The sequence below is a fragment of the Cucumis melo genome, chromosome 8 (assembly GCF_025177605.1).
Source record: "Cucumis melo cultivar AY chromosome 8, USDA_Cmelo_AY_1.0, whole genome shotgun sequence".
Classification (NCBI taxonomy): Eukaryota; Viridiplantae; Streptophyta; class Magnoliopsida; order Cucurbitales; family Cucurbitaceae; genus Cucumis; species Cucumis melo.
This window is the reverse complement of record NC_066864.1, coordinates 14,564,968-14,576,266: the sequence shown is the minus strand read 5'-3', so window position 1 is coordinate 14,576,266 and position 11,299 is coordinate 14,564,968. Positions and strand designations below refer to the sequence as shown.

The window sequence follows — 11,299 nt, the reverse complement described above, 5'->3', positions numbered from 1 at the left end:
GAGCTTTTTTTTCCGCTTCATTTTTCATGTAGTGCTGAAAAGTCACCATTTGAGGCCTTTCAGTTATCCGTTTTGGGCGAATTTGGTATCAAAATTGGACTCTAATTTACAAGATTTACAGTAAAAAATGCCCAAAAACTTTGGGACCTTTAGAATTGATTATATCAAAAACTATAAGTCTATGGCCAAATTACAGTAAACATTCAATTGCAAAAACCCACATTCATAATGCAGAATCTCATCTAACCAATGCAAATTTTTAAAATTCCCAATTAAAATTGATATGTCTCTAATACCAATTGAAGGGATGAGAGCCCTACGCACAGTGGAAGAATTACAGAGACCTAACTCAATTTAACTGGGAACCTAAAAATACCAATAATTGGCAAAATCTAATTTATTTATGGCAAAGCATGATTTCAAGAAATAAATTATAGAGAATGAAAAACAGGAAACTTATGCACGTTGATGTCTCTGGATCTATCAAACTCCAAAGGTCACCCCCACATGGAAACAGTTATATTCTCTGGGTTGAGATTTGGTTGGTGGGAACATAAGTTGGAGAAGGAAATTTTCAGAGAAAATTTTCTTTCAAAGAGAATTGAAGCATACGCCAAAATCACATAATTGTTCTACCCTATTAGGCAGATCTCTCCTTCTTCTTCAGACGAAAGAAATGGAAAGTTAAGAGAAAATTTGGGAACGTGCGAAAACAACCCACGTTCCCTATTAATTTAATAATAACTTATTATTATTAAAATAATATTAATATTAATTAATTAGTTAATTAATTAATTAAATAATTAACTAAATCATATTTAACTAATATTTCATTTAAATCATATTTAAATGAATATCTCTCGCATAACCTATAGTTTTAATTTAATTAATTTAATTTAATCAAATTTAACTAAATTAAATCAAATTAAACTAAACTATTAATTAATTCTCTAAATAATTAATTGCTAAATTAAATATCATATATTTAATTTAATCTAAATTTGAATCATATTCAAATATAAATTTGTCTCATAACCTATAGTTTTAATATGTATCATATACACATTAAATTTTAACATATAGTTTTAATATGAATCTAATTAAATTAATATTTGAACTCATTCAAATATTTTATTCTCTCATAAATTAATTTTGAATCATATCCAAAATTAAATTTATATAATAAAATTTAATTAAAATATACATTTTATATTATAATGTATCACCATAAATTTTATCAATTCCCAAAGTAAATTTGAATATTTCAAATTACAACCAATGCAATTAAATCTCATTACCCTTTACGAGCTAGGAAGATGACCTAATGTACATAAAGATCAGAAGCTACAACGATATGAGATTAATTGGCTAAACTCATTAACCTCATTAATCAATATTCGTTAACTGTGTATACACTCCACTAATGTCACACCCCATTCTAAATTTTCCCTTCTAACCTAGATCGTGGTGTGAATCTACTCCTTAAATTCATTCCTTTCATATGTAGGATTAGTAAAACCTTTTTCAAGAAATTCAAAAAAAATTCGGCAGAGTCTCCCTTGAAAAACGGATTAACCACACCTGAAAAAAAATAGCTTCTATGCTTTTCAAAAACTCAATATCATCGAGTGTGTCTCACCACACACTCATCCAGACAATTCCAGAATCTCGTTCAAAATTTATATTCAACTACGAACTAGTTACAGAAGAATTACAATATAATAAAAGACCTCTCAAACTCAAATTCTCATCGTGACTCTCGCTTCTTCTAATCACCCAATAATACAATACTACACATAAATATATACATACAACAAGAATGAGAAACTACAATCAATGACAGAAAAGCACAACCAATGCTTGGTCCTTGATCGTTACCTGGAGGGGAGAAAACATTGAAAACGTGAGTTGAAACTCAGTGAGTGGCAATTTTGTTTAATTTTCTTAAAAAATTATAAAACATATATTTAACGATTTAGTTATAAAATCAACACCGTAATGATAATTTAAACATTAAAATCATATATTACCATAAACCATAAGTAACGCCAACAAACCTGTATCCAAACCAACCATGGCAAGGCATCTAAATATACAACCAAAGATAGCTCGCACATGACTAAAAAAATCATGCGGCCAAAACTAGCTCACGCATATTTAGTACCCACAATGATAACAACCTCCATCCAATCTGATCCAACCAATCCAACCCAACCATGATAGTATACTAAGCATACGGCCCAAGGATAGCTCACACGTGCTCCATATCCACAAAGAAACACACGGCCAAACGGAGCTCACGCATACTTAGCACCTATCAAATTCCATCAATGAGAGATGTGAGTCCCAGTTACCCTTAAACTGGGGAACATAGGTTTGTAACATATCCTATAATGTTGAAGTGGTTCGTTTTGACTTTCCATTAGTTTAAGGATAAAAGGGTTGTACCAACGTTAGTTAGCACCTAAAGCTTGCTATAGACTTAGCCAAATTCATCCAAGTACTTAGTGGCATGAAATAGCAAAAACAAAATCATGTATCTTTGTCAGTCTGTTAATTATCACCCAAACACCATCATGAATTCTCTGTGTTCAAAGAAATTCCAAAAGAAAAATTCATCAAAAGTTTCTAATTCCATTCTAGTAGTTGAATTAGATTCAAATGTTATGTTGCTTTTATCTAAACAATTCAACCTGTTGGCAAATCAAACATCTTGAGACATACTCAACTATCTCTTGCTTCAATTGATGTCACCAATAGGGTTGTTTCAAAGTCTAATATATCTTAGCTTCTTGAAGCCTTAGTATAGGTTGAGACTTAAACTTACTATATCATCTCATTCCTTAACTCCAATTTGTTCGAAAAACACAACTGACTATATCTTGTTATTACTCCATCGCCTCTTAGATCATAGTAAGTTTCAAACACAACATCAGGTTTCAGAAGGGTAAAATAGGCATGGAAATAAGTTATCTCTTCACTTCCTGAAAACGTTCACATACTTTAGAAATTTTTATGTGTTGTTTCCACTTACGTATTACTTCAGTTCCTTGAAAATCCACTAGTACACCTTCAGTTGTAATAACATAACCATAGAATGTTACTTGTCTACGTCAGAACTCACATACACTGAACTTAACATACTCTTTATTGTCTTGTAACGTCAATGACAATATTCTAAGATGTATCACCCTATTTTCTTTCCCTTTAGAATAAGCAATACCTCTATCATGAGAACAATGAAAATTTGTTCTAGCTTGAAATGCTCGGTTCATTAAGTCTATAAAGGCAGTTAGTGCCTTAGTCAAATCAATAACATTACAAGAAACTAAAATTGATCATATCTCATTCTAAACATCATCTTTATTACACTTGGCTCCTTACTCTTTAATTGATAACATCTTGCCCTCAACTATTTTAAAGAATACTAAGGCATCCTTTAGTTAATTTAACAAATCAACAATACATGACAACATATACTTAATATAGACGGTTATGTTGTCCAACTATCATTAATTAACACTTACCCTTAGGGTGTCATCTTCTTCTTAATGATTCCAGACTAGTGCACCTGACTAGTGCTCCCAAGAGAAACATTAGGCCAAATAGAACCTTTACTCACAAGTTTCTACAATGAGCCTTCAACTCTCTCAGTTTCGTTAGAGTTCTTTTGTATGGTGTAAAGGGATTGGTGTTATACTAATATTGAATTCATAATCCTTGAATTCCATCTGGAAATACATTCTGAAAACCTTTGTAACATAAGAATGTCCTCAAGTTTTAGTTCTTGACTTGGGTATTTATTACATAAGCCAAGTACACAATACAACCCTTTCTTAAACTACCTCGCTCTTACCACAAAAATAACATTCGCGAGAAATCTTTCCATTGCCCTTGAACTCACATCAACGTCACCTTGTTACTTAAACACTTGATCTTTTATGATATAAATCTATAGTGGTATGATACGTTGATAAGAAATCTATTTCGATATACTCATCAAACTTCAGGGTTTAACCAGCTATTAGATCTTTCAGATGGTAAGCTCGAAAGATTAGTTATTTGAGCAATCCTTGAGATTCATTCCTCTGCCTTATTCTCAAACAAGTTCTTCGTAACTTGTACAGAGTATTTTTAGTTTAACAACATCATCCATTCAGTGCTAACAGTAGTAGCGTATGAATCTCCCCACTTAAACTATCTTTAATCCTATGCATTTGACTACCTCGTCTTGGGGCACTGAGATGGGATACCCACAATCATTTGTAATACTTTTCATATTTTAACCCAGACATAACTTCTTATACAAGCTTCAGAAATTCCCTTTGTTTCGCATCTCGAGATGACCTCAGATAAGTTATCATGAATAACTCTTCCATGTTCTTTCCAACAAACTAGTCTACCACTAAGGCATAACTTAGTATAACGCCATCAATACTTTGCCCTTTTCTACAACAAAAGAATGGCAAATCTCACTCGCCTATCTTATACCTAATGTTGTCATTCCTAGACCCTTTAAAAGCTCAAATCCTTAGTTTTTCTTAGGATTGGCTCACAAAAATCTCACACCAACTGATATTTTGAGTCAAATGAGACATCATTAGCTCACCAAAAAAAAAAAAAATTCCGCCTGAGGATAAACTAGTGTCGCTTTAACTTCCTCAACTCCATGTCTAAACTATCAAGAGCATCATGAGTTTTCTTAGTAGGTTGCCTAGATCGTATGCCATAGTTGTGTATGTTTCAGTGCAACTTACTTATGCGATTCAAACTCTTGCTAAATCTCTAGTGCATAAGCTTTTGATTTTCCAAACTCTTGCTCATAACCCTTAGGTTTCCCAAAACCATGCTCTGATACCAAATTGGCACACCCCGTTTTAAATTTTCCCTTCTAACCTAGATCGTGGTGTGAATCTACTCCTTCAATTCATTCCTTTCATATGTAGGATTAGTAAAACCTTTTTCAAGAAATTCAAAAAAAAATTCGGCAGAGTCTCCCCTGAAAAACGGATTAACCACACCTAAAAAAAAATAGCTTCTATGCTTTTCAAAAACTCAATATCATCGAGTGTGTCTCACCACACACTCATCCAGACAATTCCAGAATCTCGTTCAAAATTTATATTCAACTACGAACTAGTTACAGAAGAATTACAATCTAATAAAAGACCTCTCAAACTCAAATTCTCATCGTGACTCTCACTTCTTCTAATCACCCAATAATACAATACTACACATAAATATATACATACAACAAGAATGAGAAACTACAATCAATGACAGAAAAGCACAACCAATGCTTGGTCCTTGATCGTTACCTGGAGGGGAGAAAACATTGAAAACGTGAGTTGAAACTCAGTGAGTGGCAATTTTGTTTATTTTTTTAAAAAACTTGTAAAACATATATTTAACGTTTTAGTTATAAAATCAACACTTTAATGATAATTTAAACATTAGAATCATATATTACCATAAACCATAAGTAACGCCAACAAACCTGTATCCAAACCAACCATGGCAAGGCATCTAAATATACGGCCAAAGATAGCTCGCACATGACTAAAAAAATCATGCGGCCAAAACTAGCTCACGCATATTTAGTACCCGCCACGATAACAACTTCCATCCAATCCGATCCAACCAATCCAACCCAACCATGATAGTATACTAAGCATACGGCCCAAGGATAACTCACACGTGCTCCATATCCACAAAGAAACACGCGGCCAAACGGAGCTCACGCATACTTAGCACTTACCACGGTAACAACATACCGCTTCTATGTGCACATAGAGCCACCCACCATGGGTTAAGCTAGGCCAGAAGCCATATCACAATCCTCCATCCATGTCCTCACGCTCAGGTTCTCGGATCTCCGGTCATGGCCTCTTTCAGCCCCAGAATCCCCTGACAACCGTGGGTGGCGCTACAGAAACACATTCACGTAGCCTTTAATATCACATATTACATGTAATCACCAACATTTATAATATCACATATTACATGTTTAATAACCAAACATGGTCAAGAACACATTTCATAAAGTCATTTTAAATCCTTAGCGACTAAAACATGTTTTAAGAATAACCTTTCATTCAAAATATCCATGTTAATAACAGAACAAGTATTCTTAAATCAGTTGCCGTATAAATTGTGATTAATACGTTCGAGTTCAAACATGCTTTCTGAATATAAGAGTTCATAGAAAACAGAAAGACGTATTTGAAAACATTTCTAGCACATGGTTCATAAAGTAATTATATTCGAAGCTCTCATAATCGGGTCATATTATAGAACATATATAGTTTTATAAGGAAATACTTGAAAATAAGCCACTCATTATCAATTACTCGATCCCCCGAAATTTTATGCTTTCCCCACTTAAATTTAGCCTGAAAAAAGGATTAAGGTTTATCAATTAACTTCACAAAGCAAAACGACACAACAATTTTCAATGTACTTCATAAAGCCAACTCAAACTATTTTATATTCCAAAGACTCCAATTTCTCTCTTCCAAGACTTAAATTGAATTATCCCTTCATGCTTTAATCTATTCTAAATATTCCAACTTTGGACTCTTAGCATCACATTAACCTCTTAATGACACAAGCACCCAAACATGAGAGAACCCACTAAAATTTATCTAAAATCATATCAAAATCACCTCGACAACACATTTCTCAAAATTTTCCAGATTCGCAATATAATCTTCAAATGATCATAACTCTTTCAATACTTAACCAAAATGAGTGTTCTTTATGTCAAAATCTTCATTTTGATGTCCTCTATAATTTACAAGAAGGAAGAAAAATATGATTCTCAATGGGGTGCTACAGAATTGACCCGAAACAGAGAGTATTCAAAAATAGAGTCTTCTGCTATCCCCTAACTTGTTTATGAAATTAGGCTTACTTAAAATCATATTTAGCTCACAATTCCATCATAAGAGTTGTAGTGCATTGAATAAGCTTTCCAACCATACTAAATAGAGATCTTAACTCCATTTATACACTTCTAACTACTCAACACAACAGCGTCTTCGCAGATTCATGCACGAAACCTGAAATCTGCCTTCTCTTTCCATTTTCAACCTTTAACCTTCAACTCTAGGAAAAATCCAATGAAATTATTCCATACACTCTTATGTCCAATAATCATACCTTAGAGGTTTAAATCCATTAACAATCTCAACAACAATCTAACGGGTCAATAACTTAGAAACCTATCCGACTTACCTAAAATAACCTCAACCGTGTTGACCAAGGCTTCCAAGTTCTAAATTTAACTTTTCCCTAAATGCTTTAGTCTAGGCTAAACATTCCACTCTTGAACCTTAAACTTCACATTGGACTCTTAATAAGATAAGGATCTAAACTTAGTGTATACTTAATGGGTCTTGTATATTAACTTGTTCTTAGTTGCAATATCAATAATGTGAGGGATTTCGATCATTTAATAACAAACTCAACGTCAAAGTAGCAAGTCAATATCTTAAGAAATTTCCCACACTTGTCGTAAACAATCTTAAGTGCGGTGAACAATGCTTCATAGTTCTCTAAAGTCCCCACTTTTCCATTCAAAAATTATGGGTAAAATCAAGTCCGCGCTAATACGAAGTGGTATTTAAGAACTATGAGAGAACATGCTAATTTATCTACAACCTTGTCAAATACTTGTCAAAGTCGCCTTGATAACATGTTAACGCCTTTCTAAATTCGAATCTAGGATCTAAAACTATTGTATGTTCGAAACTTATATACGCAACACCAAACAAATCTCTAAAGTTAGAAGAAAGTTCCTTCTTGACCTCAAATGTTTAACTTTGGGACTCGAGTCTTATGAGTAATCTAATATAAATGCTTAGATTCAATGGGTATGCAAGAACTCAAAGAAAACTCACTTAAATTACTCCAAAACTTGTCAAGAACCAATTAAAGTACTCTTAACTTCCATGGGCAACATCCTAACCACCTACTAAGCTCAAAATCAAGTATCCGACATCATGGTTTAATCAATATCGTTACTAAAATTTGATGGGTACTCAAGACCCGCTCTATAAAGTATAGAATCTTACCCAAGTTGTACCAGAACGCCCAAATTTAAGCTTACGAACTGCTGGACAGTGGTTTGAACTCCTTTAAAATCCAAATCTAGCATTAAAATCTAATGGGTATCGTGAAAACCAAGTCGAAACTTAATGGGTAACTGAAATTTATCGAGAAATCCATTTAAAATAAAGAAGATTTACCCAAAAACTTAGATCCAACGATACGGAGTTGAAAAGAACGAAATTAGCAATGATTCAACTTGCCGAATGACAACGAACGATGGATAGGTACTGCACAGCTCAGTTACAAAGAAACACAATGAGGACACTCGAATAGATTGTGTCGATTCGAACTAACCGCTTCAAAACGCCGTGGTTCAAGGCACGCGGCGTGGGTGGTCGTCTTCCGACGGTTAGAGCAGTGCAACGATAGTGGCATTGTGTCAGCGTGGAGAAGCAAATGAAGGATGGGGCGACGGAAGAGATTTCGAAAAGGAAGGGAGAAGTCGTCGGTCTCTCTCTCTTTCTAGAAGGATGAAGAAGACGAAGAAGAAGAAGAAGGAGGAGAAGAAGAAAAAAATATCTCCTCTTTTCTTTTCTCTCTCTCTTTCTTTTTTTTTTTTTTTATAAAAGCTTAATAATAATAAGGGAATGACGAAAATGCCCATCTCTTCAAACTTAAACTTCCTTTTTACCCTCCTTCGTTCTTTTAAACACCTATACAAAACAATTTAAGTTTTGAAACTCCATAAATGCAGTTCTAAAATTTCCTTATCACACGAATAAATCTTAAGAAGATATTAAATAAATAGATAAAGTAGAAGAGAACGAAATGGGGCTGACAACTAAAGACTCCCAGTTAAACTCTTCTAAATGTAGATATATTTCTGCGTTCATGAATATAGACCAATACTAGTAAGTTAGTCCTTCACAAGTGCTCGTAACACCAGTTGGGTCAAGTTACCATTTTACCTTTGGGTTACTTCTAGTTCTTAAATACCAATGCTCCTCTAATGAACAATCTGTTTATGGCCCAACCACTAAACAGAACCTCTCTCGTGCCATTGAGAGGGTAGGCTCCTTTGTTCAATTCCTGGAGACACCATTTAAGGGAACACATATCTACTTACCCTAAAGTCGGGAAGGAGTGAATTCCATCTTATGTGATTATGTTCCCAGCTCCCTACTCGGTTTTGTCCCCAAAATGATAAGCATATTGAGTCAGAAATTTGGCTACTCTCACCCGTTCAAATCAAAGAACAATCCCTTGTGAATAGAAGTTCATAATACACTCAGGATTAAGACTAAGTTACCTAGATCATCCAAATGAAATAGAAACCTAACTAGCCAACAGAGTTACATCTAGTGGTTACTATTTCGTGGTCTGATCTTATACAAACTCATTGCATAGGATACCTTCACTCGCATATCACTTACACAAATGTGTTGGATCATTGCATTTGTATTAAATACAAAGTGAGTCGTATTCATAGTGTTACTAGGATATACTAGGATAAGGTACCTAACCTTATCCCTATACTATAAACCCTTTTAAGTTGTATCTCGAACATTGATCCCTTTATGTCTCTACATACTGTTCAAGACTCATAAAACAACTTAGGATGTTAGCTTATTGACTTTAGGTTATTAAGACAAAACTAATAATATAATCAATCACACTTATTGAAATTATAATAATAACACTTTATTAATAACGGTCAATGGATTATTTTACTATCTACGAGTTTTAGGACATAAAATCCAACAAGGCTAATAAATGAAAATTGATTATTTACAACATACAAAAACACCAAACTCTTCGCAAGGTCTCCGTGTGGCCTTAATCTCTTAATACGATTGCCACGATAGATGTGAACAATCGTGGTGTTTAACCAACGATCTTCTTCAACTTTAAACCATCGTGCTGCTACATGTAAATGATGTTGTTATACATCTGAATTCAGCTTTAGTGTTAGATTTGGAGACTGTTTGTTGTTTTCTAGAACCCCAAGTTATTAAGTTTCCACCAAAGAAGATGCATAAACCTACAGTGGATTTTCTATTATCTAGATCTGAAGCCCAGTCAGCATTAGTAAACGCTTGAACATTGAAATGAGTTGGTTTCTCAAATACAAACCTGATTGGGATGTGCCGTTTTGATATCTTACAATTCTCTTCACTGCTTTCCAATGTAAAATTGTTGGCTTATGCATAAACTGGCACACACGATTGACTAAGTAGGCAATTTCTGTTCTGGTGGTAGTTGCATACTGAAGAGCTCTTATAGTACTTCTGTATAGATGAGGGTCTCCAAAGGATTTACTACTAGTAGCTGAGAGTATTGGAGAGTTAATCATTGGGGTAGCAATTTCATTTGCATTAAACATATTTGTTTTGTGTAGTAAATCAGTAATGCATTTCTCTTGAGTCAGAAATAAGCCTCCTTCTGGTGGATATGACACTTTAATGTCAAGGAATAGGTGAGTCTGCCAAGATCTTTTAAAAAAAAGGTATGATTCATGTGAGTAATCAGTTTTCTGATTTTAGATTTTGAAGAACCAATGATGATAATGTCATCTACATAAACTAGAACGTAGCACATATTCCCATTTTCTTGTCTCATGAATAGAGAAGTATCTGCTCTTGAATAGTCAAAATCTTGAGAAATGAGGAAGGTTTTTAGTCTATCAAACCATGCCCTTAGTGCTTGTTTTAAGCCATAAAGAGCTTTCTTCAGTCGACATACTTGAGGGGTATTTGATTCATCTATTACAGAAAAATCTAGCTGGATGTTTTATAAAGACTTCTACACTTAGAATTCCATGAAGAAAGGTATTGTTTATGTCTAATTGTCAGATTTCCCAACTGTTTGCAAAAGTAACAGATAAGATGATTCTGATTGTGACAGGTTTGATAACTGGACTATAGGTTTTAGAATAGTCAATATCTGTTGTTTGATGAAATCCTTGAACTATAAGTCTTGCCTTGTATCTTGCAACTGAATTTCATTATTTTTTTATTACAACTCTATATTCATCTTTCATTACTTCTAGCCAATGGGGACTTTTTAAAGCTTATTTGGTTGTGGATGGCTCTTTCTCAACGTATTCTGTAAGAAGTGCTTTAGGTTTCCTTATTCCATTCTTTAATCTAGTAACCATATTGTGGGTATTGGTAGCATTACAAGTTTGTGATGATGGAGCAGAGGTATGAGTTTGGTTTGGAGTTGAAACAATTTCTTGGTTTTGAAG

At 33.8% G+C, this 11,299-nt stretch overlaps 1 long non-coding RNA gene across 3 annotated transcripts; it reads right to left on the bottom strand.

The window, feature by feature from the left end:
* Positions 1–1,588: 1,588 nt before the first annotated feature.
* Positions 1,589–8,623, bottom strand: LOC107991751 (uncharacterized). Of its 3 annotated transcripts, none has more exons than XR_007822861.1 (5): positions 8,250–8,623; positions 8,076–8,151; positions 5,471–5,926; positions 2,058–5,318; positions 1,589–1,878 (listed from the first exon to the last, which is right to left on the bottom strand). It is a non-coding gene; the product is annotated as an uncharacterized LOC107991751 (long non-coding RNA). The 3 variants fall into 3 exon arrangements; XR_007822860.1 differs by having other exon boundaries at positions 5,498–5,926; XR_001764028.2 differs by lacking the exon at positions 2,058–5,318 and having other exon boundaries at positions 5,498–5,926.
* Positions 8,624–11,299: the final 2,676 nt, after the last annotated feature.